This window comes from Rhagoletis zephyria, unplaced genomic scaffold (assembly GCF_001687245.7).
Source record: "Rhagoletis zephyria isolate East Lansing unplaced genomic scaffold, Rhagoletis_zephyria_1.1 Rzeph_scaffold_00040, whole genome shotgun sequence".
NCBI classification, from domain to species: domain Eukaryota; kingdom Metazoa; phylum Arthropoda; class Insecta; order Diptera; family Tephritidae; genus Rhagoletis; species Rhagoletis zephyria.
Window position 1 is genome coordinate 629,166 of NW_016157124.1, and position 26,353 is coordinate 655,518.

At 35.3% G+C, this 26,353-nt stretch overlaps 1 long non-coding RNA gene across 1 annotated transcript in view; it reads left to right on the plus strand.

The window, feature by feature from the left end:
* Nucleotides 1-219: 219 nt before the first annotated feature.
* LOC108366694 (uncharacterized) overlaps nt 220-26,353 on the plus strand; it is a 48,906-nt gene continuing 22,772 nt past the window's right edge. Inside the window, exons 1-2 of the long non-coding RNA XR_001848145.1 lie at nt 220-446; nt 21,178-21,324. This is a non-coding gene — a long non-coding RNA (uncharacterized LOC108366694). The remainder of the gene's footprint in view (nt 447-21,177; nt 21,325-26,353) is intronic.

Below are 26,353 nucleotides of genomic sequence, written 5' to 3' on the forward strand. Positions count from 1 at the left end.
ATTCTCTTGCATGCTTGTGTGTTGGTGTGTGTGAGACTAAAACCCACCCGTTGCAGTTCCGTCGTCTTCCTATGCAACAGCCCCCTTCGCCATGGTTCGTTCACACTTTCCTCCTTCCTCGAGCTATGGGACGGCGATGATGGCGGCGATTCTTGTAGCTTACTTCTCTCTCTCGTGCAGCTACCAACTGGGAAGGCCAATCAGTTTGTCGCAGTTACTGTCCCGGTGCGGTTGTTGTGAATGAACTAAGTGTGGCGTGTTTCTGAGCGAACGAATTAAACGCGGTGCTCCAAATTTAGCGGAAAACAATTTTAAGATTTTATTGCTTCGTAGTAAAGCTGTTAAAGTGTTGAAGAAAGAAAATTTAAGCATGAAATTTTGGGGGTAATAAAAATACAAACATGTCTACATATTTTGATTCGCGAAACATAGAGCAGCAGCCGAAGGTATTTCTTTTTTCTTAATGCAGCACAACGCGTTTGGTATTGCAACATTTTTATTTATTTTTTAATTCCTTGTGGATGTGTGAGGCGGCGGTGGTGGCGGTGGTATCTATAGATAACCAACGCGGCGCGATCTAACTTTTGTGCGACGGAGTTATTTTTGTGTGTGTGGGCGCATCTCTTCTTCTTCTTCTACTTTGGGTAGCAGTAAATATGAAAATTTATTTAGATACAAATATTTTTGACGATTCTGTGCAAAGGTTGAGAAGAAAATATGGAAAACATGAGCATTGCAGATACGGATGGCAGCGATCAATCATTTGATTAAATTAATCAATTTTTTGTTGTCAAATTTACGATTTAATTGTATCGTAGTTTTGTGTTTCATAATCGATTAATTGTAAAATAATCGTAAAAATATTTTCAGGAAATTGAATGCAGTACTTCTCTAAAATCCATCCATCGAACATTCTTTTTTTGCTAGCTGCATCAACTTTACTCAACTCGAGGTTTACAAAAATTCATTTCAAAGACCCGTTAGCATTGGCCTCAGTAATGAAATTCTTGCGAAATGAAATAATGTGCGCAGATGATCTTATAGAAACCAACTTTGGGCCTCTCATAAAACCCTTGTACACAAACGAAAGCGAAAAGATGATGATTTGGGTCACCCACACGATGAAATAAGTTTTTATTTAAATTGTCAAGTCCTAGAACTAAAGCGGAATATCATCCAGGCTTTGGAGGATTTTCGAAAAAACACTGTCATTTAGTTGGTACCTCGCCTCCTGCTGAGCGCATTTTTTCAAAAGCTGGTACTACAGCTGGTACTACAGCATTATATTTTTGGAAAAGTGTTTTGGGAATACTCAGTGTAAAAAAGTGCCTTTAAAAATTCGATTAAACGATTATTTCTAAATAACTGCAATTATTAGTTTTTGGCTTGTCATATGATTAATTAATCGAAAATTTTATATTTTTTTTGCCATCCCTAATTGCAGACCACAGGTAAGAGAAAGGTAGCGGGGTGGGGTGTTACAGCAAATATGAATATAAACAAGAAACATTGTTTATTTACTAAAGAGAAACAACCAGAAGACAAACTTGTGCAGCAAAATAAGCGTTGTGTATATGCACATAAAAGTGTATGTTTGTAGTAAATGTATGTATGCATGTATGTATGTTATCTGGTAACTTGGTAAGACTTTCAACTTCGAACGCCGTTTATTATTTTTCTGGTTAAAATTACCTTCAATTCAGCTGACGTGAAGTTCTTTTATTTATAAACATTTATTAATTCGACGACATCAAGATTTATTGAACTTTGATTAAAATGCATACACTTTGCGCGCGCGAAAATTCCAGCAAATAAGTGACAGAAAGGAATCGGCTGACATTTTAACGCTCTGTTACCACATTAAATATCAGTCTTGCCACCTCGTTAAGTTGGTGATATACCTATTCAGGAATTAAGACCGGAACGAGTATAGACTGAATACCCTTAATGAGTTTTTCTTTGTGCGTGTGATGCAGAAATAATTTGTATTAAATTGCGTTGTTTTGTTTTTATTATTATTTTTTAATTCTTGGCTTGTTGCGTCCTTTGTATAATTACTGAATTGGTTAATTAAGTGAAAAATTTCTAAATTTAATCGTAATTATTGGAATTAAAATGCAAATAATAATACAAATAAACATAGCTCAATCTCTATTGCCAGCAGCTCATGTTTGTTTCATAGTAAAATTAAGAAAACAGGTCTTGTTGAAAGTAAACGTTCCGCAGAATTACTAAAAATAAATTAATAAATAGATTTGAATGAAAATTACAAAAAAATATAAATGTTTGTGATACAATGAAAAAAGAAAAACTTTGTGAAATATGCAAATTTTTTATTCATAATCCAGTGAGTGTCAGCCAAAATCGTACAGCAATTTTTTTTTAATTTGTAGAATTTTTTGTAGAGGGTGTTGCGCTTTTTCTTCCATATAGAAATAGAATTTGTTCATTTTTTCTTCCATATACATAGATATCTTACATAAGTGCGTAACACCGTCACAAAAAAAAAAAATAATAAAAAATCAACGGTATTTTGTAGTGACTTTAGACTTGCACTTCATTGAATTAAAATTAAATGTGCTATAAAACTGCATACCCGTAAAGTTCTCATTAAAATTTTGAAATTTTGATGAACATGACACGATTTTTGTTTTAATTGTTAAAAAGTTGGAAACCTTGAGTTTTTTGGATTTTGTGGTAGTATGAACCATGATAAAAACATAGCAAGGTATAACCGTTCTCTCAATTTGTCGGCCATGATTTTTTTCTGAAGTTTGCCAACATTTAAAATCATATAAATGTGAAAATAAAAAAATGAAATTGTTCGAAATTGTTGTTGCTTGAGATTGAAAATGAAAATGTGTGTGTGAGTTTGTGAGTAAATTTAAAAATTAAATTGTTTGGAAACGTCAAGAATTTTAAAAGTGACTCTCAGCGGTTCTACCTTATTATATTTTTATCATGGTATGAACCATATTTTTATTCAAAATTAATAAAACTTAAATAAAACCAAATATTTTCAACAAACGAAAACAAACAGATACTCACTGTAGATGTTACTAACAGATCACTAATAACATCGGCTTACTTAAACTTGAGAGAGACTGAAGTAGTTAGCGGAACTTTTTGACAAACGCGGTAAGTTAGGGTTGCCATTTGGCGAGCGGAGTAAACATTCCGCCCGCCAGGCTGTAATAGTTTGGCGTAGAGATCCGCGCCTAGTATCATATCGATGGGTGCTGCTTTAAGGAAGGAGGGATCTCGGCGAGCCGCAAGTTATTAAAGGCTTGCACGGTCTGTTGTGATAACGAACGCATTGGGGTCGGCGTTGGGCTGATGGTCTCAATGTTAGCGCAGAAGGTGAGCTCTTTATGACCACCAAGATTGTTACGTAGCGTAAGATAGCACACTCTACTGGCTTCACGCACTGGAGTACAGAGTCGCAGCCTTGCAACGGTGGCGGCGGAAATTGTGGTCCCCGGACTCGCGGGGTTAAGGACAGCCCACACTGTGGTGAACCTATCCTCAGTACGAATACCGCCAACACTTGCTGCCAGAGGAGTGCTGCTGATCGTCCCTCTATTATATTTCGCACATTTCGTTGACGACGGGCACCTTGTCCACGCCTTCTTTTCTGCTAACCAACAGGGAGAAGGAATAGATACAGCGCAATATTTTTTTTTTGTGAATAAGGTTCAAGTTATGTTGATTAAAAAGTTAAAGTTATGAAAATTAACGCTTTACTTTAAGGGTTGAAATGAGGGGCGAAGTTGAACATTTCGATTTTCTTTTTACTGTATCTCAGAAGCAAATCACGATATCGATAAATTTTTAATAAAATACCGACACACACACACATATATATTTTTGGGCCACCCTAATGTGTAGTGACAGTCCTATAATTTTGTTATATGTACACCTAGAAAAAACTCATTTCTACTTCAAATAACGGTTAACTGCCTCAAAAAGTTAAATAAATAGTAATTTTGTAACAGATTTATGAAAACCAAGGCGCACCCTAAAGGCTTGTTTGCTGTGAAATTATTTCATAAATCACAAAATCGCATCTGCGAAGAGACGTGCCGCCAAAGTAAAATCCACTGAACAAAACTTTACTTTTCACTGGAAATTTTGTACATACTTTAGCTGAATAGGTAAATAAAATAATTTGAGTAAATATTTGCACTTTGAAGGCAGTCTAATAGATTAAAATTTCTGTGGATAACAACAACGAAAATAAGACATACAAAAACAAGCTAAGCTCATAAAATTCTGCTAATTAAGCTACTGTGGTGTAAGCTTTGAAATTATAGCGAGTGAGGGTTAGATTTGCTTGAAAAGCGAGCTGATAAAGTTGGAAAATGGATTTACGAATTTATGAGGATAAAGTTGGCGCAAATAACAGGTGGAGTAAGTAAAGCAAGAGGGTGAAATAATTGATGTTATCGTGAATCACAAACGAGAAATAACATTACACTCCAATGCGAGTACTTAGAGGTTTGGTATGGGCTTTGGAAAATATATACATATACATATACACTTTCCTTATGAAACCATGATCAAGCGTATACCAATTTTACAACAGCTAAAAGTAAACTTATTTGGTAGCGGTTAAAAGTATTACAACAACTTTAAGAAAATTTAGCATACAAAAAACGCTATAGGCAGAAACATGAAAAGTTCTAAATTGTCTGAGTAACAAAATTTGTGGCATTATTGACTAGGGGATTGGAAGAGTGATTGGCGGAAGGAAATTTGTTGACAACTTTCGCTGCTTTAAATGCAAGCTGTTACAGGCATTAGCGTGGATACAGCTACCCACCAACAAAAAGCTTCACCACTGAATAAAGTAAGCGGGTTAATAATAGGAATATGTATGCTTGTTCTTGTTGCAACTGACAAACCCGTATTCCAGATCTGTGATTTGGTAAGATATGAATTTTGTAAGGAAACGGCCGTGTTAAAACTCAGCGGTTAGCACCCACCATTGCTATTATCAACTCATTTCCTGGTTATTACCCCTTTCAATGGGGTGTTTTCAAAACTAAACCACAAAAATATTAAGTGGAAAAGTAAATTTAATCAGCTAAGCAATAAATACAGGCATATGTCGGAAGCGCATACACTTGCCTATTCACACACACACACACATGGAAATAAAGGAATTAACAGCCCTGCAGGGAAAGCTACTAGTGTGAACTAGTATGCTAAGAAAAGCAAAAAATTGCGTTTTATTTTTGCCTTTGGCAATTCAAATGCAGATGTTGGTGAACGCTTAAGGTCTTAGTAATCGTCGAACTGGTAGGCCATCGCTTTAGCACATACTAGTTAATAAACTGGTATTTTTACTGACTGGTTTGGCTTTTCACTGCAGGGAAATAAGCAACGTTTTTTTTTTGAGACGCGACGGAAAAGTGGGTTCATATTCTTATAAAGACTTTTGTGTTATATATAAAAGCGTACACGTGCATGCTTGCGTGTATTTATTTGCCATGCGATATTCTTACAAATATGCCTCCATGTGGTTCCTGCCTGCGTTAGGTATTTTAATGCCTTTCGAAAATATTGTAACAAATTCACATTAACAGTCATGCCAAAAAAGTTCTGCGGCAACACATACAAGCTTGGTATTTTACCCAGTGGAAAAATGTAATGTATGCTAATCAAAAAATACTGACACAGGTTTACAAAAAAAAAAATATTCTGCATATTGAACAATAGCTCTATATCCCTATGCTACTCGACGCGCTGAATGCGAATTCGATGTCTGTTCGAGGTCATTTGAAGGTTTATATTTTTCAATTTTACTTTGCCAAATCTTAACTTGCAATATCCCGCGATGTGCTCTCTTCATTTGTTCACAATATGTACCCTGATTTGACGAAATGGGTTAAAAGCTACCTTATATGACGACATGGGTTAATGTTCGCAAACTGCGCCACTAACGGTCGAACAAATCAGAAGAATTTGAAATTTTTTTATATCATTTAATATTTTTTAAGACGGATTTGTTTGCTGTTAGTGACTAGCTTTCTGGGCTTATTGGATACAGTAGAATGCTTATTACATATTAATCAGTAATAGAATCGGAACCTTAAAAGAAAACCATTACATTATTTTTCGCACATGTAATGCATTATTACATTTCCCACTGGGTAGAAGCGTTGGCATGTGCGTTCAACTGTCGAATGCCTCAGGATACGTTTTATTTTATTTTGTGCTTACTTTGAGTTATTGTTGTTATTGCCGCGCCAAAAAACTTTCATTAAATACCACGCCAAGTAATTAAGTATTTTATCTCTGCCTCTTGCTTCCGCTGTGCTACTTCTTCTCTCAGCGCTTCCTTTCTTTTGTGCGTAAATCATTTACATTCGTTGCCGAATTTTACATTTTCGTTGCTATGTTGATCCAAATGTTGGTTGTGTGTGCCATATACTGGGAGAATGAGAATGAAGGGTCTTAAGCAAGATAAATATTCATATGAACTGCAAATGCATATACAGTGGCAGTCAAAAATGGATGAATGGTGTTGCGTTTTTAATATTTACAATGTTTTTCAAGCTAAAAGTTTTTTTTAGATTTTTTTTGGGTATGCAGTTAACAGGCTTATAAAATTTTAGTAAATTAAGTGCAAGATTTCAGCGGCTAAAAAATAGCATTGAGTTTTAATAATTTTTTTTGTTGATGGCTTTTGCGGTTTTTGTTTTTCATATAAAGAGCGAAATTTAGGAAAACTGGCGTAGACTTTTTTATTTTTTTCGCAAACGGTCTTCCGCGTATTCTTCCACAAAAAATTCACTTTTATATGGAAGAAAGTGCAAAACGCCGTCAACAAAAAAAAAATATTAAAAATCAATATAATTAAATTATATAGTTTTTGTTAAAGCATGAACAATATTTTTATAAACAAACATAAAAAAATTCTAGCTTGAAAAACGTTGTAAATATTAAAAACGAAACACCATTCATCCATTTTTGACCGCCACTGTACACACATTTCTTTGCGTTTACTCAAGTATGTACATGGTAGAGTTATATACATATGTATGTTTGTATATATCATTTTGTTGACTTGATTTCTTGGCTTTTGCTTTTTTCAATTGTTGTCCTGCAAAATGCCTGATAATTAAGCCGAGAATTGTTAGAAGGATCTTCGAAAAAATGCGAGTTGAGATAAATACTTTTGCCATTTGTTAAGGCAATGTATATTAATTTAAATAAAATGTGATTTTTCTAAACAAATTTCCCGTTCATAATTGCTGATAAAAATATTATGAGCATATATTTGTGGTTTTACTTTATTATTTATGAATTATTGCTTTAATCTTTATTGCTAATACAAGCAAGTCATTAGGCTTAATGACATTTTAAACGTGAGAGTGCAAACGACAGCAAAGTTACGAAAATGAAAGATACTTTTAATTTGATATCTTAGCAGTAGGCTAATAATTAATTTTCTAAGCCACTAAATAGAGCTTCACTCCTTTTTTTCCTCGAAGCGTAATAAAATAAAAAAAAGCAAGAAAGTTACACTGGCCTAAAATTCTCTTTCGACCGTACGATGTTTTATGTTCATATAGTATAACTCATACGCCATGACGTTCGAATAAGATAGGTGGCCAGGAAAGTAAGTTTTAGATATTTGCTATTTTTCGCCTAGGATAAACATTTCTATGCCCAGAAAATTCTCTCAAAGTCACAAATCCTTTCAAATTAGTGAGGGTAATTACGCACTTTTTTTTTGTTTGGGGACCAACCTAGTTCACCATCTCTCTAACTTATTAGCCAGGATGTTATTTTGTGTTATGCAAAATTATTCTTCATCAGACCACAAACAGGTCTTAGGTAAAACTTAAAGAAGAACTTGAGAGAAGGCGCTGTAAAGCGTTAACTTTTCATATACGCTTACAAGTGTCATACATAGCTTTCAAACCATTTTCAATTACTAAAACATCGTCCACTGCTACTACAAATGTTTTAACGCCTGGCCTGTGACCAAAGAGTCCCCCAGTTGCCTCCCTCAGTAGCGAGTTCCTCAAGTTATCCAAACCAAGTTCCACTTGCGGAATTAAAAGAGCCTCTTCTCGGAGTGGTATGGTTGCTGCTTAGCTCAGGTGCCACGCAATTTGAAACTCTCATCACGTGCCCAACTCTCACTGCTGTTTATTGGAGGGGAAAACAATATCGAACACATGGTGTGGCGAGAATGAGTTTTTCGTAGCTCAACAGCAGTTTACGTGACAATCGGAAAAGTTATCAAAGCCTTCTAATTTTGATTTGATATCGTACGAACCTTGCTAGCCAAAGAGGTGGAAAATATGCACATGCCCTCCAAACTAATCCACACGGCCGTGCAACAGACCAGCGAATTTATGTATCAAAATATGTAGATCAGCAACCTCAAAATATGGCAATAAAATGCATAAATTTACAAGTGTCACTGCAATGGCAAATAATGCTGACTACTTGATCCGTAATTATTTAAATTTTATTAGAATAACCACCGCTGAATACCAGCTAGCGTTTAAAATTTTGGAGTGGGTTTTGTTGAATGCCAACAAAGTGATTGGTGCAAATAGAAAAGTTGGGCGACGCTGGCGCCAGAGCATGACAACGATCAAATAAAACAAATTTTAAATAGGTTTTCCAAAACAACGCTGGTTGTAAATTGATTAATAACATATTATTGCTGTTGGGACATGTGAACTGGCGTGTTTGCTTTTATGTTAAAATAGCTTAAAGCCTATAATTATGTACGTTGCGGCAGGCGTTAAGTTGCTGAAGCAAAAAGCGTGCAAAAAATTAAATTAAATATTAAATATTTAATTTTAAAGCAAATGATATATTTTTATATAAATAATAGCTTTTAAATAAATATAGACTCATTTAGATGCACAAAAATAGTTTAGTTATATGTATATTGAATATATATATAACAGCGTGAAAAAGGCGTGGATCAAATGCAAAAAAATTATATGTTTTTGCCACTTTAGGAATTTTCATTTTTGTTTGGCAGGAAAATACCAAAAAAAGCATTTTCAATTACAAAAAAGTGCCAAAATGCCTTTAAAAGGCTAGCAAACAAATTGTTGTATACATAATTTAGTAGAAATTTTTCAATTTATCTTTGTTGTGGCTAGCTGCAAGCAAAAACAAATTAAACTTAATAAGGATATAAAAAAAATTTTAATAAAAAAATGTAAAATATGTGAGGCACTAGCGTTGCGTTTTGCGAATTCTACTTAGTTAATTAATAAATTTATATTTCGAGGCGCCAGCGACAAATCGTAGCTGTTGTTGCAATGCAACAGCAATTAAAATTGCGCGCTTCGCAGCACACTGTCAAAAAAAAAGTACCCGAGACGACGTCAGCTTCACAAAAGCAATGTTGATTAACAAAAAATAGATATTTGTCAATGTTGTTGTGGCTTAAATATTAACATTTTATTTTTAATTTTTTTTATTGAGCTTTGTACCACGATTGTTTATTAGGAAAAATTGAAAAAGCAACAAAGTCTAAGCGGTAGAAGTTATAGCAGCTATTTCGGAGATCACCACAACTCCTCATCAGATTCCTAATAAACAATCGTGGTACAAAGCTCAATAAAAAATATTAAAAAAAAAAAATAAATATATGTATGTTAAACCAAAACAAAAAAAAAATTGCTAGCAATTAATGTCTTTTACGCGCACATTAAAATATACATATATACTTACCACTATACATAAATCCACTATAAGTTTGCTATTTTGGGACAAGGGGTGATTACGCATCGACAACTTTACGTTACAGACTGCTATTGCATGATGTTATTGCCAAAAAAGGCAAATTCTTTCAGCTAACCACAAACCGGTTATTTATAAGTTGTATATATTTAGCACAGTCGGTTTTAATAGACTAACACAGTTAGCGTGTAGCATTGGGTAAATAAAAAAAAAATATATTTTTTTTATTATTTTTTGTTAAGTTTTGACCATCACTTATTTCCACAATTTCAAAATATGTAGTCCGTCTAAAATTGAATCTATTTTCAAATTCTCATTTCTCAATTATTGCAATCTCATAAAAATTAACGAAGTTAGGCGACTTTTCTTAAATACGGCCTAGAATTTATATGTGTTTATGTATCGGATTTTCAGATTTTTCGAGCAGTGTGGCTAAGGAGTTCATGGTGCAGTGCAATAACGCCCATGGGCTTTATTTCCTAACAATAAAAAGAAATAAAGCCCGCGGGCAGAAGGACCATATAAATTTCGATAGGCGGTTTCATCTATGCAGATGATTTTTTGACTGGGCTATCGATTAAAATTCCTCAAGGCATGGAATAAAAGATTCACGCCTACACAGTATGTTAGTATTTGGCTGAGCTTCCCTTCCGATTTTTGGCGTGCGCCTTGATGTTTCACACAAAGGGGAGGGACCTAAAGTTTTACGACGACTCTGAACGGCGATTGTGTTTTTATGGCAGAAATACACTCAGAGGACTGCCAGTGCCTGCCGAGACGGGACCGCCATTTGAAAAAAATTTATTTTTATGTTTTCATGTTGGTCAGAAATCGGCCCCACACCACAGCCTCTTCCTAAATAAGCGTTGAAATTTTAAACGAAAAAATTGCACAATAGACATCCCTTGTTTTAAAAAGCAACTTCTTTTAGCTGCAAATTGATTTCGGCGTAATACTGCAAATTGTAGCCTCAAGTTTTGAAAAACAAAAAAGGAAAACATAAAACAAACAGCTTTTTACATTCACATTTCAATTAAATAATTATGATACTTTTCCTGAAGAATTCCATGTTGATTTTCGCCTGACAAACTATTTATTCGGAAATTTAATAACATTTATAAGCAAACACAAAATAAACCAAATAAAGACGATGCAACAAATACACAAATACGATAAATATTTAGTATAAATTTATAGTCACATACCTATGGTAGTTGCAGCATGCAACATGCAACATGCAACATGCAACATGCAACATGCACCAAGGCCACTGTGGCTCGTCAAACGCTTCCAGAGGCTGTCAATTAATATTGCTGACGCATGGCATTGACAACGCTGGCACTTGCCTCTTGTTTCTGTTGCTCCAGCTGTGCTTTACGTATTTGCCAATTTGTGTAATTATGCGAAATTCACAAATAGTCAACTACCACAAAGCGATAAACAGCAATGCTGCGAAAATAATTTCTGCTCAATTGAAAATTGTACAAATTGAATAAATACCAAAACGAAAAACTTTTAATTCTTTATAATACGAGTATTACATTGCATACCTCCAGGCGTGCGTACTTGATATACCCCAGGCGACAAATGAAAGTGTACACCGTGTTATAATATAATATTCACAATTATTTTCATGCAAAATTCTTTTGCATTAATTATTTACTCAGAATTTCGAGTACGCAGTTTTGTAGTCCATTTAATTTAAGGCTAATGAAGTGCAAGTTTCATTTTTTTCCATATCGAGCCCTAACCGCCAAAATAACGTAAGCGACATTTTTTTCAAAATTTTCTTATCGATGCAGAAATGTATCTAGATGCTCTAGGAATATTTTGCATCAAAATGAAAATTTTGAAAAAAATGTCGCTTACGTTATTTTGGCGGTTAGGGCACGATATAGGCATGAATTTCTTATGAAATAAAATGCGGGAGACCGTTAGCAACAAAATTTCAAAAAATCAACGCTAGTTTTTGTAATTGCACTAAATAAAAAAAAAAACCTAAAGTAGTGTAAAAATATTCTCAAAAATGAACGCAATTTTTGAGCCGGTTGACATTTACAATTCATTAGACTAACGGCCGTATTCTGACTAAATCACAAACCTTAGTTCATAGCTGCTGTGAGTTCTAATGCACTCCAAAGTTTGCTGCTGCTACAAACATGCCGCTATAACACTGATTTTTAAGTTTTTTTTTTGAATTTTTCTAGCACTTGAAATCGAATTCTTGTGGCAATATTCACCAGTGATGAGCTAAGTTTTGTGACTCTGTTAGAATAGAATGCTACAAAACTGCATAATAATAAAATGCGAATAGTTGATGTAAAAAATAATAAATATTTTATATATAAGTACATAATAATCAGCGCCTTTTTATGTGACCTAATTCACGCAACTGTTTTAAAAATTTTTCAAATTCTCAACTTATTCTTAAAAAACAAATTTCGCATAACTTCCGGCACTAAAAAAAATTCTACCTGTGTTATTTGTTTACCAATTTTAAGTTTTTTTTAGTTTTACTGTTAGGTTCTTAAATAAATAATAAATTTTGTGAATACATTACAAATATGGGCAAAAAAATTTCGTAATGAATTTTAAATTAACACCAATTTTTATTATTTTTTCCACTTCTACAACATTTTTTGTCAACATTTCAAAAGAAAATAGTCTATTTTACTCTTTATTTAGAAAATAATATCTAATTCCGAGTAAAACTAGGTACCACTTATTAAAATCAATTAACAAATTATAAAGTTATGCCATTTTTTATAAAAAGACAAAGTAAAATTTTTTTAGACGAACTATTGAAACCTCAAAATAAATATAATCCAAATTACTCAAATTTTCTGCGAAATAACATGGAAGTAATTTTGGAAGAATCTTTACAAAATTCATAACTTCCGAAATTGTCTATTGATTTTTATGAGTGGTACCTAGTTTTACTCGGGATGAAACATTCTTTTCGAAGTAATGACCAAAAGATGTTATTTTCCTCTAAAATTTCGGCGAAAAGTGTTGTTAAAATAGGAAAAATAAAAATAAAAATTGGTGTAAATTCCAGATTTATTCCAAAAAATTTCCAGATTTTTACAATATGCTCACAAAACTATTATCCAAATAGTACAATAATTCGTCTTTCCAAAGCCAAAAAAAAAAAAACTCAAAATTGGTTAAAAAATAGCCGAGCTAAAAATTGTTTAGTGCAGGAAGTCACGCAAAAATGGTGTGTTTTAAGAACAAGTCGAGAATTTGAGGGTGATACAAAACTTTTAAACGCAATTTCGTGAATTAATGGACCAGCCCTACTAACTGTACGTAAAAAGTTCATGATCAGTGTAACACTGTATAGTTATACAAAAAAATGTGCATGAAAATAATTGTGAATATTTGATATATAATTAAGAGGTATACACTTTCATTTGTTACCTAGTGTATGTACATATATGTATATATATTATGTATGCGTATAAATTCAATTAAAAATATCAATGCAAATATCATTTGATAAATTCAACATATACATGGTATAGATATGTATTCTGCCACATACCGAAATACATGCATGCATAATTGTTAGTGCTGCCAGATTTTTTTTTCAGCCATACGTGACAAACGCATAATTTGTCCCAGAAAAACGGGATTTACATAAATTAAACGGGACAGATGAGAAATAAAGAATTTGCTTTTAAAGCCCAACTACGAACCATATACTAACCCTTTCAGTACAATCGTCCAATATATAGGACAAATTTTATTGTACTTAAAGCTCTTTTTTCTTAAACATGAGCTCTTGTTTTTTTTAAATAACAGTTGTTTTCAGAAAAATGTATTAGTCTTACTTACCTCATTTCTTTTACTGTATTTCGGGATGCAGTTGATCGTGTTTTTTCACAAAAGTGAAAAGTGCCACAAAAATCGATATTGAGCAGTGTAATATACATATATGAACAAATTAACTATTTTTCGGTGGAATTGAGATCCGGAAAAAAAGTTAAGTTGAGTTAAATGTTTCTTCCCTGTTTACAAATCTAGAGTACTACTGTCCAATATAAGGGACGCCGAATAACGGTAAAAAATTACCGGTAATTTTTAGTTATATTTCCCTTACAGAGTTGCATGCAATAATGCTTGCTGATGACCTACTCACAATAGCCGCGTTAAACCAAGACCATGTTGAGCCGAAGTTTACAGATTGAAATTAATAATGCAAAGTAAGGACGTCCCGGTAAATACGGGGCATTTGGCAACGCTAATAATATTCCGCACATGCTTCTCATTTTTCTTGTCAATGCTATTGGCAAATGCATCATTGAATTATTAATATCATGCGGTTAATAATGTTTACCTGTCAACCCGCCGCTGTTTTTTGTTTACTTGTGAATTATTTTGCAATTACATGAGGCATAATTATGCGCACTTAAATGCGCGGCGCGCCGGTGCTATGCAGTTAAGGGAAATAAATACGCGTTCGATTTATTACGAATTTTGCTATTTGTTTATAAATATTTGCGGATGAATTGACTTTTGCGTGTGAATTGGTTACGAGAAGTGTGTGATGTGAGGTATATTCCTGCTTTAAAGAGATAGCAAATTATTTCCGCAGGTATTACTTTGTAACACTTTGATGGTCAATCAAAAATTAGCTTTTGTTTAGAGTAGCAGACTGATATCTTGGCTTGTTTATGAATGTGCGTGCTTATCCCTAATCATTCTTGGGCACAATAAAGTCATGAATTAGATCAGAAATATCAGACACGCTCCAAAAAAGGATTGCCATATTTTTCCCAAGCTAACGATAAATTACAGCGCCAATGTCATCCCTAGCTCATACAATCTTTGCAGAATTTTTTTTACCTATAAGTGTCTAAGGCCGGGCTCAGCTCCTCACTGTATCATACCAGCACCCATTCCTCAAATCCTACATTTGCCCATAAGAGCCTTCCTGCGGATAAAGAAATTAGGTGACGGTAGTAGTTTGGCAGTGCATTCAGAGCAAGCCCAGATCTTACGGAATAACCTACCTGAGGGCACGCTTCACCACGACACAGATGCATAGCTGATAATAGGTCTTATCATATAAATGAATGTAAATCGATAGGATGCCTCAGGTCCCAAGTTTTACCAAATACCTGCTCACATTGCCTGCGGCCAGACTCATCTATTTTTGGAGGCTTCTAAAATAATCCTGATAACACGCATTACTGCGTGACTAGGCAGGCATTCCCTAAAGATACGCTTGCGGAAGAAGAAATTGGAAGGAGGGACCGATGAACACGTGACCTTTCATTCAGTTGCATCTGATTTTTTGCTAGAAAGAATTATATGTGTAGGTACCGAGCCTAGTTGTGCTGCAGGAACTGCGTTATTGGGCCAGGAAAGACATGCTCGAGCACGTTGTAAAAAAATATCGGGTACCCCTTTATATCGGAATAAAAAGACTCGATGTCCCAAATATCGATACAAAAATCCAAAAAATTTCTCTGACCATTGGTCTCGGTGTATTTCTGCCATGAAAAATAGATTCTCATAAAATAAAGTCGCCATTCAGAGTCCGCGGACCCCCTTTGTGCGCGACAAATCGGAGGAGAAACTCGGCCTAACACTAACAGATTTTGTAACCGCCAATCTTTTATTATTATTCCACGTAAAGATTCAGGTATTGACCAAAAAATATCCTTGTAAAACTATCCAGTAAAAAATATCGGTATCGAATGCCAAAAGTATAGATATGGTTTCGTATCGTATCGAAATTCGTGTCCCTATTTCAGCTTTCAACAATATTACCATCACGCACTCATAGTGTAAGCGTACATATAAATACAAATGTAGAATGTGCCTACTCTTCGTTGTTTTGGTATGAGTATGTCTAAGGACCTTGTCGACGCGCAGACAATGGTGTCAATGCCATTATTAAAGAAGCCCCCCCTATGACAAGTGAAAAAACATATCGGTAGACAACGGAATGGTACTGAAGACGACAAAAAAAAAAACGGCAAATGTGACAAATACATGAATGGCATAAAAAAGGGAAAGTCGAAATCAAATCACATTATTGTTGCTGTTGTTGATACAATTGTGGATACCAGCTAATGTGCGCACAATGACAGAGAAAATTTGTTTGGTATCTGATGTAAGAAAACAACAAAAAAAAAATTCGAAAATGTGGAAGGACAAAATTAAGGAATAGGAAGTGAGGTTGAACAAATAACTGCTGTGGGGAAATTGATAAGTATGAATTGTGGTGGGTGAAGAGAAAGTGTAATGGCTTTAAAAAAGCCTCACACGCGTCTGTACATACTCGACTGCTGGCGGGCACAGACGCAAAAGAAATTGGCATACAAAAAAATACGTACATATGCATTAGGGTGGCCCAAAATTTGTTTCCTCCACCCACTCTCCAAATGTGAAGAATATCAAAAATTAGGATACGCGAATTTTTTATTTTGAAACCGATTAAATATGAAATATTATCCGTGCCGCCTGGGCTTTGAAGTTTCCCATGTATTTTACAGGGGGAAGATAAATATTTTCGTAGAATTGCTATAAAATCGTTAAAAATAAATATTTTTGATCGAATGAGAGTACTTCCCTTCAGAAGTATTCAAAAGACAACACTATGATGCTTATTTAACTTAAAAATTTGAGTAGGTTTGTGGTAAAAAACCTTGAAAAATGGGGTTGCCAGATATTTTAAAATTTATAATTATTTAAATGTCAATAAAATATTTAAGTTTCTTCATCAAAACTAAAAGCATTTGAATATATTTTTGAAAGGGGTTGCCACCTTTATAAAAAAAATAGAACAATGGTTATTAAAAATTTAAGCTTATATAATACCACAATATAGATATTACATGAAAGGTGTACGCATAAGCTTTGGACTAACATGTTTTTAAATAGGGTTGCCACCAATCTGTTAGCTAAGATGATGTGATTATGTAAGCTATGTGAAATGAGGCAATATACATTTTTGCACATTCGATAGTTTGACATGACACCGATAGTTAGACATCGCACTCATTTAAATTATTTAGAAAGCTGCCAACTCTATCCAGAGCTTTATTTTAACACATTTATGTAGCGTGATTTAAAAATTTTTTTATTACAGATAAATGGCAACCCTATCGAAAAATATATGTGCACTAAAGTATGTAATTTCAAAAACCATTGCTGGGTGTGCATAACCCTTCCATTTGATACTCGTATTGTGGTGTTAAGTAAGCTTAAATTTCTAATAACCGTTGTTGTATTTTTTAGAAAGGTGGCAACCCCGTACAAAAGTGCTTTTAAAACACGTCGAATGCTGTTAGTTTTGATGAAGAAACTTAATTATATTTCTGAGGCTTTAAATAATTTTAAATTTTAAGATATCTGGCAACCCCGTTTTTCAACATTTTTTAACACATATCCATAGAAATAATCGAGTGGAATGAAAAAAAAGATAAACTCATCCATTGAGCTGTTCGAGCGGGATGTGGTTATGAAAACTTAAAATAACAAATTTTTGTATATAACAGTTAGGATTATCGGTTATTAAAATACACTTAGTAAATTTGTTAAGTTAAATCAGCATCATAGTATTATTTTTTGCAGACTTCTGAAGGGAAATAGTTTTATTCGATCAAAAAATATTTATTTTTAACGAATGTATAGCATTTATACGAAAAAAATTATTTTACCCAAGTAAAATACATGGGAAACTTCAAAGTCCCGGCGGCAGCGGTAAATATTAACCGATTTCAAAATAATAAATACATGTCTCCTTATTTTTAATATTCTTCAGTTCTGGGGTGGCAGCAGGAAAAATCAAAAAAATTGATCTTCCGATGAATTTTTGGACCGCCCTAATACATATACATACTAACTACAACTATATAAAATTCAACGATGAACAATAGAAAAATCTGAAGTAAAATAAAGTAAATAGCGGCGGCGCACTATAGGCAAAACACGAGTTTTTTTTCAAAATCGTAGATCTTCGGTTAGAAAAGAGATAATGGAATGAAAATTTTTTTATCGTGAAATGAAAGTGTTTGTTGATTTTGCGAATTTTCGGCACGCACAGAGGGCATATACACGCACTTATGTAACGGGTGATTTTTTTGAGGTTAGGATTTTCATGCATTAGTATTTGACAGATCACGTGGGATTTCAGACATGGTGTCAAAGAGAAAGATGCTCAGTATGCTTTGACATTTCATCATGAATAGACTTACTAACGAGCAACGCTTGCAAATCATTGAATTTTATTACCAAAATCAGTGTTCGGTTCGCTTTACGTCCGATTTATGGTCTACATAATCGACCAAGTGAGCAAACAATTAATGCGATTGTGACCAAGTTTCGCACTCAGTTTACTTTATTGGACATTAAACCAACCACACGAATGCGTACAGTGCGTACAGAAGAGAATATTGCGTCTGTTTCTGAGAGTGTTGCTGAAGACCGTGAAATGTCGATTCGTCGCCGTTCGCAGCAATTGGGTTTGCGAAACACATTTCGAACCGAACACTGATTTTGGTAATAAAATTCAATGATTTGCAAGCGTTGCTCGTTAGTAAGTCTATTCATGATGAAATGTCAAAGCATACTGAGCATCTTTCTCTTTGACACCATGTCTGAAATCCCACGTGATCTGTCAAATACTAATGCATGAAAATCCTAACCTCAAAAAAATCACCCGTTACATATGATATATCAATATTTGTCAGTGCTTGCCAATTTTGTGTATCATCTCATTTTACTTCAGTAATTTTTTTTTACTTTTACACCACAAACAAATTATTGTAATTTGCCGCAATTTAAAATGCCGCTTTCGCTTTCACTTTTGATTTGTTTTATGTTTATTGCGGCATTAACCATGTGTTTATGAGTGTGCGTGCTCCAAGAATTGCTAGCGCGGAGTTTAGTCAAGTTCATATTTCGCCAAGAAAATACAGGGTGATTGATTAATATTTCAAGGTTAAGAACTGCATATAAATTGTTGGTTAATATTGCCTGCAATTAATTTTTTATTTATTCATTTAACAAATAATGCTTCTACGCTCAATGATGCATGTGCGACAACCCAGCAAAAGGTTACCCATTACTGCCTGTAGGGTTGCCGCGGGAATTTCCTCAACTGTAGTTCGAATGAATTTGTGGGTTTTTTTTTGGAAGCTTCCTGTCAGCAATAATCCAACAAAATAAAATGTGGCGCAGTGAGGTCAGGAAACCTTGAAGGGGCCAACGGAATGTGTGTGTGTGTGTGAAATCAACTTAAAAAAATTGCAGTTATTATCGGATTGCTTGCGGGACATATTCTGGTGGCTGTTCATGTCCAAAATAATGGGTATCACTAGCGTGGACGGGTGCAAGCAGTGTTGTGAGCGGGAGACTAGGGAAACCTCGGAACATCTTCTCTGCCGATGTTCTGCACTGCCAAAAACCACCACTAAAATTCTTGGGAGCCTAACAATTCGAGAAGTTAGAGGACATCTTAGAATAGAGCTGAAATTTCTACTAAAATTCGCCAAAACCGTTGACATCCTTTGTGATGTTTGTTTTAACGCATACAAGCGAGCAACAACTGGCAACGCTAAGTACCTACCGGTCAACGCCGCCCAGATCAAGATAACAGAGAAAATCATTAATATCGGTGCTCTATAAGTATATCTCCTACACAACTAACTTTTCAGATATAACTTTTTGACATTCCAACAAATATTTCGATTAGAGAAAGATTAGAAAGTGATTCGAGTTCGAATTTGTTTCTCTGAGGTAGAAGGTTAAAAGACGATAAGGGAAACTGTCGTGAACTATAACTAGCACTCTCTACAAAGAGGAGAATTAGTTATCGATATCGAGAAGAATGTTAGATATCTAATCGGATTTTAACGTTGAATTCTAATTGGTTTCTAATGTCCAGTATTTTTTTAATAATTCTCGTATCGAATTCTAACATAGTTCTCTTACCTTCGATTCGAGAACCTCATTCGAATTGTAATGTGAACTCACAACGTTTCTCTAACGTTAGTGACTGTGTTTACTGTGATATAACTCATCCATCTATGCGATTAAGGCAAACAATTATTTTTACCTATTTGCTTATGATGAATAAATTAGTAAAATGTGTAGCTCCCAAAGAACTGGTTAAAAATACAATAATGGGTTAAAAATAAATTATTTAACTGTTTTTACTTATTTGGGATATACATACGTTAGCGACATAAAAATTAGCTTGAATCAACGAAAGTTTTATCAAGGATTGATAGTGTATTACTTATGATGCTGCTGTTTAAGAATAACAAAAGGGCATTTGATATACAAAAAAATGTAATAAGTACTCGTAAAGCAGTAAAAATCTCGGTTCCAAAAAGTTCTAGCAACTATTTAGCCATCAATGCATGTCAACACACATACACACCTACCTATATAGCCATTAAAAATATGTCAATTAACAATTTATCAATATGCCAAATGCGCAACTCGCTGGTAAGATTTATGGATGCAAGAAAATAGGTGACCCAAATCGTGCAACCCGAACGGAAAGACAAAAAAGAGGAGTGGAATATGAGGTGAGCCGTAGGCAGACTATCAAAAATAATGAAAATACAGAAGACACTAAATGGATGTAAACATAAACTAAGAATAATAGATTGCATTTAAAAGTCAAATAAATTAGAATCTATAACATAACATTAAACTTTCTTCAATAGCTATGTTCGAAGTCTAGTGATAAGCGTTGTGCACAAACACTTAACATAAATACATACATATACACAGTAACATACATACATATATACATAGGGTGATAAAAAAAAAAGTTAAGTCGGAATTTTAAAGCTTTTACCACCTAGGATTGTTCTGTATCGAAAAAATACACCCCTGTTTTTTTATTTTCAAACCAAAAAATAATTAGATTCGCTCAAAGTTTTCTATGTATTTTATATTTGAAAAAAAAAACAAACAATTTTTCGTGGAAATTTTATGGAATTCATGAAAATCAATATTTTTCGGTCGGAAAACTATGTTTTCCTTCAGGAGACTTCCAATAATGATACATAATTATTTATTTAGCAATTTTTTATATTAACCAGTTTTTATAGGTCCTCAAAAAACCCTAAAATATGCAATGGTGGGACGCATAAAATATCTTCAGTATTAAAAAATCGTAAAATAAACAATTTGTTATTATTATTGGAAGTTTTTTGAATACAAACAGAGATTTCCGATCAAAAAATATTGATTTTCATGAATTTCCCATGAAAAGTTGATTTTTCCCCTTATAAAATAGCTATATAGAAAACTTTGAATGCTTTCAGGTGGGAGCATTAAAATTTTGACTTCAATTTTGCACGTGCATTTTTGGACCGCCTTAATGTACTTCCATATATTTGCAATGCATTGCTACCTACAATTGTTCAAATGAAGTTAATTTGGCTTATTTGTTTTTATGTTTTCGTCCTTTTACAGATTTATGAAATAACAAACATTGAAAGTGAATTAAGGCGGCCTACATAAATATGAGAGAGCACGAATAGTGTGCCAACCAAATCTACTTACTCCCTTACTCCTATGCGTAGTTGGAATAGTCAGTTCCTGCAAAGAAGTTAAACAAAAGTGAGTGCTTGATTGCTTTATTCAAAGTACATAACTATTTTAAGCTGATTTTAAGAGTGATACATACCAGCGGCAAAGTGCTTCATCCTGGACGGACGCTAACTGTTTTCCATACATTGCTAACAACTCACCACCCGCACCCTTCGTCAAATGTCAAATTTTGAATGATGAATCGTTTGGCTTATGATTGAATATGCAGCTAGCTAGCTATGCACAGTTGCATGCATATGCATCTTCATATATATGTATCTATAAGATACTTTGTAAGTGCACACCTTGAGTGCTAACAACTTTTCGTTGCGCACCAATACACACACAACTCCGAGAATACTGTGAGTGTTTGCTGTTGTTGTGGCATGAAAGGCGTGATATCAAAATCAGCTTACCTGTAGCCCCAACCAGACTGATTACTAGCCTCGCTGGCAGTTTGTTGATTTTATAAATCATTGCAATACTGCAACAATCTCAGCCATAATTCTCTACTCGGGTGCACACAAACTCACTCTTCTTTAACTTGAAGGTTACGCGTATCAAGAACTTGAAAGCAAGTTGCAATATACGCACACTTTTTATCTTCCCGATGGCCAGAACTACGCCGCTGGTGAAAGTAAACGCCTGATTATGGCAACTTAACTTAACTAATAACATCCATTTAAGAGAATTTTTAAGGGAGAGCCTGTAAGTTACGTTAATTTTCCATAATCACACCATAAGAGGCACACAGACCTTGGCAGTTTGCCGCACCTTGTAACCATCTAATGGTTGGGCCACTTGGGTCAATGCCGAACTAGGTTGGAAGTAGTTAGAGGGCTGGCCAATATCTTAAGTGCACCTTGGCTGTCACTTCTGACACGTAAACTCCTTACCCTTGCAAATATATCTGCCTCGAAGACTGAAACATATTTCCTAAGAGATGAGTGAAGCTTATCCCCATTATCTTCGTTAAACACCTCAGATCCTGACCCCAGAGTCACTTCTGGAGTATTCAGTATAAACCAACAATCAGTCTCAGAAGACTCCACATTATAGAATCGCTTTAAGAAAGGTAATGGTGGCGTTCTATCCTTTGGTTGCTTTCGGGGTGCCAGTGTAGGTACCATCTGATCACCATAACCTAACTTAACCCCCAGTATTTCATTGGTTTCTTTTCAATCCGGATTCTATAAGTTCTTTCCTAGCAGTTATTTACAGCTCCCTTTGTAAACCGAATGCCTTCAATAATTCTCTGTTAGCCCGTCTCATTTTCAAAAGCAGTAACTTATGTGCAATCTGAACTGTCACCGTGTTATAACAAGAATAATTGCCAATAATTTTGGCCATCTTCTTTGCCATTTTCTTTGCTTGCCGCCTCATTTTTTTTTCAATAAACGAAAAAAAGAATACACTTTTACTTTGCTTCCCCTCGGCTGCTTGCCATCACAGCGCAACATCAATATGCGGCCAATAACCTGCAGTAAGCATTTGGTTTCCTTAGCTTCCACGAAAATTATCGAATTGCAATGCGTCAGCTGCTGCTGTTGCTATTGCACGTTGTACAGAGCCAATCATGCGTGTGTCAGCAGGCTTTAATTAGGGTTCTGTGCTTCTTCTTCATTGGAAATGCAAAGTGCCCATGAAATCTGACATGGTTGCAATCTTTGAACAATTTGCTTCATTTTTGTTATTACATAGTGCGAGGTAATTTTGTGCACCAGCTGGCTGGATGGTTCCTTTATAAACAGCATAAACAGAACAAGTGACATGGAATGCCAAAACCCATGGACAACCAAAAATTCACCATTTTTGCCTTACAAAGTAAATATAGTTTTTTTTCTTTGAATATTTCCAAATAGTTTCCTACATTGTTTGCGGATGTGCTTGTTTGCAACATTGCTTGCATACAACAAGCGACTTTTGTTTACTACAACTGCTTTGCAGTCTAATTGACTTAAGCATGCCAGCGCGTTGCCAAATCCCAGCCTTGGCGACGCATTAAGCTGCCACAGACGTGCGGAAAATGTCGATGGCGGCAGCAGCAACTTAAACAGCCACGCTACGCCAACACGATCAGGGCGTGGTAATTTCGCATTAAGCAGCCTAAATAATGAAGTGAAATTCACGATTTTTTGAGTGGAGGCCCCTTTGCAGCAGCAGCAGGATGCTGCACTCATTGAGTGGCCAAGTTGTAGAAGTTTCGTTTTTTTGTGGATTTTGCGCTTTTTGGTTGCTTCAACTTGGCAACGCTCTGAAGTGGCATATCAGCCGCTACTTAAAAAACAATGTTGCTCACTGCGTTGCAAAAGAAGTTGCCTCATTTCGATGCTGCAGCCGTAGCCAATGTGAAAGGCAGCAAGGCAGGTATTTTGCTGAGGCAGCAAAGTGCAATCGGCTACTCATTTCGTTAGTTAAGCTCATGAAAAGGCGATTTGGCAAATAGCCAGCAAGAGAGGTGTGCGCAAATTTTGCAGAAATTCAATTTAAAAATATCCTGCCTCCATCGTAGACATTGTCAGCTAGAAAGTCTAAACCAACTCTGACTTGCCTAGTTCCGCTGTTATCAAATACTTGTTTCCGTTAAAAGTTGAAAAGTAAACAAAATCAAATACTCACAATACAAAAGGCAGGCCAAGCTTGTTTGTCCAGCAGCTCAACGTGTTGTTTACGGCAAAAACATGCACTGTGCGTGTGAATAATAAAACAACAAAGGAATCAGCATCTGCACACAAAAATTTAAGAGAATAAATAAATTTAGCGAGGTTAGCAGTTGCAACCGAGTGCTTTTGGTGCCTAAATGGAAGGAATCAAAGGAATTTTTCATACCTCGCCTTCCTTTTGCCTTCTTACTGCTCCCTACAAGCTGATGAGCCTAAAAGCAGATTCCTGTAAATTCCGACTTAGTGCTTGCCCGTCCATTGCCGTTGTGATAAATGAGATAAACGTTGTTGTTGTGTTCAGAGTAGACTATCTCGCGATCAAGTAAGCGCGTCTGTAAGTTAACAATGTGTGTTCGAGTGACGCGGAGAGGTACATATGAAATTTAAATACATATTTCTTCTGTTGAATTATTTTTTTTTTTTTTGCATTTCACTTTGCCACTCTTTATTTGAAAAGAGACAAGTTGATACAAGATGATGTCAGACAAATGCATTATTTGATTTTTGTAGTTTATCTTTCCTAAAGAGGATTTATTTAAAAAGATGTGCTAATGCTTGACTTTAATCCTAAGTCCACTTTAGGCACTCAAAGGTCACAGAAACTTCCATTATGAGACAATTATTTTGCACGCCACTTGAGAATTGCTTACGTTTGCTAAGTGATCGAATGAAATCATAGAATGATGACACCGAATGCTTGCGAATTAGATGCTGCATATTTTTATGTGCACAGTTTTTTAATCTAGAAACTACTACACCAAACCATAGTAGTATAAATTTGCATACCTGTCCACTGCTTGCAAGCTGATTAGTTTGGTACAGGTCAGGGATTTTTCAAGATCAAAGTGCCCAGGAGTTCGTATATGAAGCGCAGTGTTTGTTGTTAAACTTTAGCACGTGGAAAGTGATCCGGGTGACGTTTATGTTGTTATTGTTGTTGTAGCGGATACTAAACCCTGCCTAGATTGGCTTGTCCATCAATCTCTTTCGTCAAGCTCAACTAAGGGGAGACCCAGGAAGCGTGCAATACCGACTGGGTTTGTTCCTAGGGTGTTAGTTGGGTGGGGTTTGGGGGGCATTCGAAGAGATGGGTCGAGTCTTGGGGTGTCTCTCTGCATGGCGGACATGGTTTGGGCCCTAATCTACTAAGGTACGAGTCTAACCTGCTGCAGCAGCCAGAGTGAAATTGGGCTTTGGTGATGCGAGACTCCCAAGGCAGACGAAGCTATTTGTCGTCCACGACAGGTCGAGATTCGGTGTTGGTCGAGACCAACTCCCTGTGAATTCTGTTTATCACCTGTCGGTATGCTTCACAGGCCAAATTGAGTGTGGTTTGAGGCATTTCTGCCATGAAAAACAACTTGGGAGTCGGCGTAAAGCTGTAGGTCCTTTCCTTATGTGCTACAACACCAAGGCGCACGCCACAAATCGTAGGAGAAGCTCGGCCAAACACTAACATATATGCAAGCGCCAATTTATTATTATTATTATTATTATTATTGTACAGTGGTACACAGTCTGAATAAAGATGGAGGGCAGAGCAGGAGCGGGTGTCTTTGCACCTGGCATAAAACTTTCTATTGCAATGGGTACTTGGTTCACGGTCTTTCAGGCCGAGGTACAAGCAGTCTCAATTTGGGCGAGACTGAACCTTGAGAATGGTTTAAAAGGCTGTACTTGTGGGGCCCTAACTGTTTTGTGAACTCAGTTGATCCTTCTCGAGACTCATAATCGAAGAGTGGGTAAACTCATAACGCAGTAAGTACCTAGGAGAGTTAGAGTGCCTTAGACAGGCAAGAATTTTTGGTTATCCCTTTGCTAGGAGAGATATAAATTACTTGGAAAGAGCCAACATCAAGTAGCTTATGAGCTACCTAACCGGCCATAACTTCCTGCACTCCCACGTGCACCGGATTTGTCTTTCAATGAGACGGATTGCCATCTTTGCCTTAAAGACCTCCAAGTTAAACGTCATTATCGACGTTTTCAACATCATGCATAGAACGTGTGATCGATAAAGCAGTCTTTGTATTTCACCGGAGCTTCTACCTCCGATTTATGCTTACCAGGCAATGAACAAACGGTCAATACCCCAGTTATTAAGGTTAGGAATTCGTCTACGAAGAACCTTTCAGGTAGGCTGACAATATCTTGGGCCCTGAGGGTTAGGAAATATCATCTGGATAGAAAAGATCTTCTAGGTCTAGGTAAAAAATAAAATAAAATTATTTGAGCTACTTATTTTAAAAGATTCTTTATACAAAAAAATTAAATAATAAAAATTTTGCCAGAAATTTAAAAAACTTAATTTTTCTTAAAAATATTCCCAATTTTAAGACATAATAGTAATTCATCAAAAGTCCTCCATTTTTGTTCATATGTATACAAATCTGTTA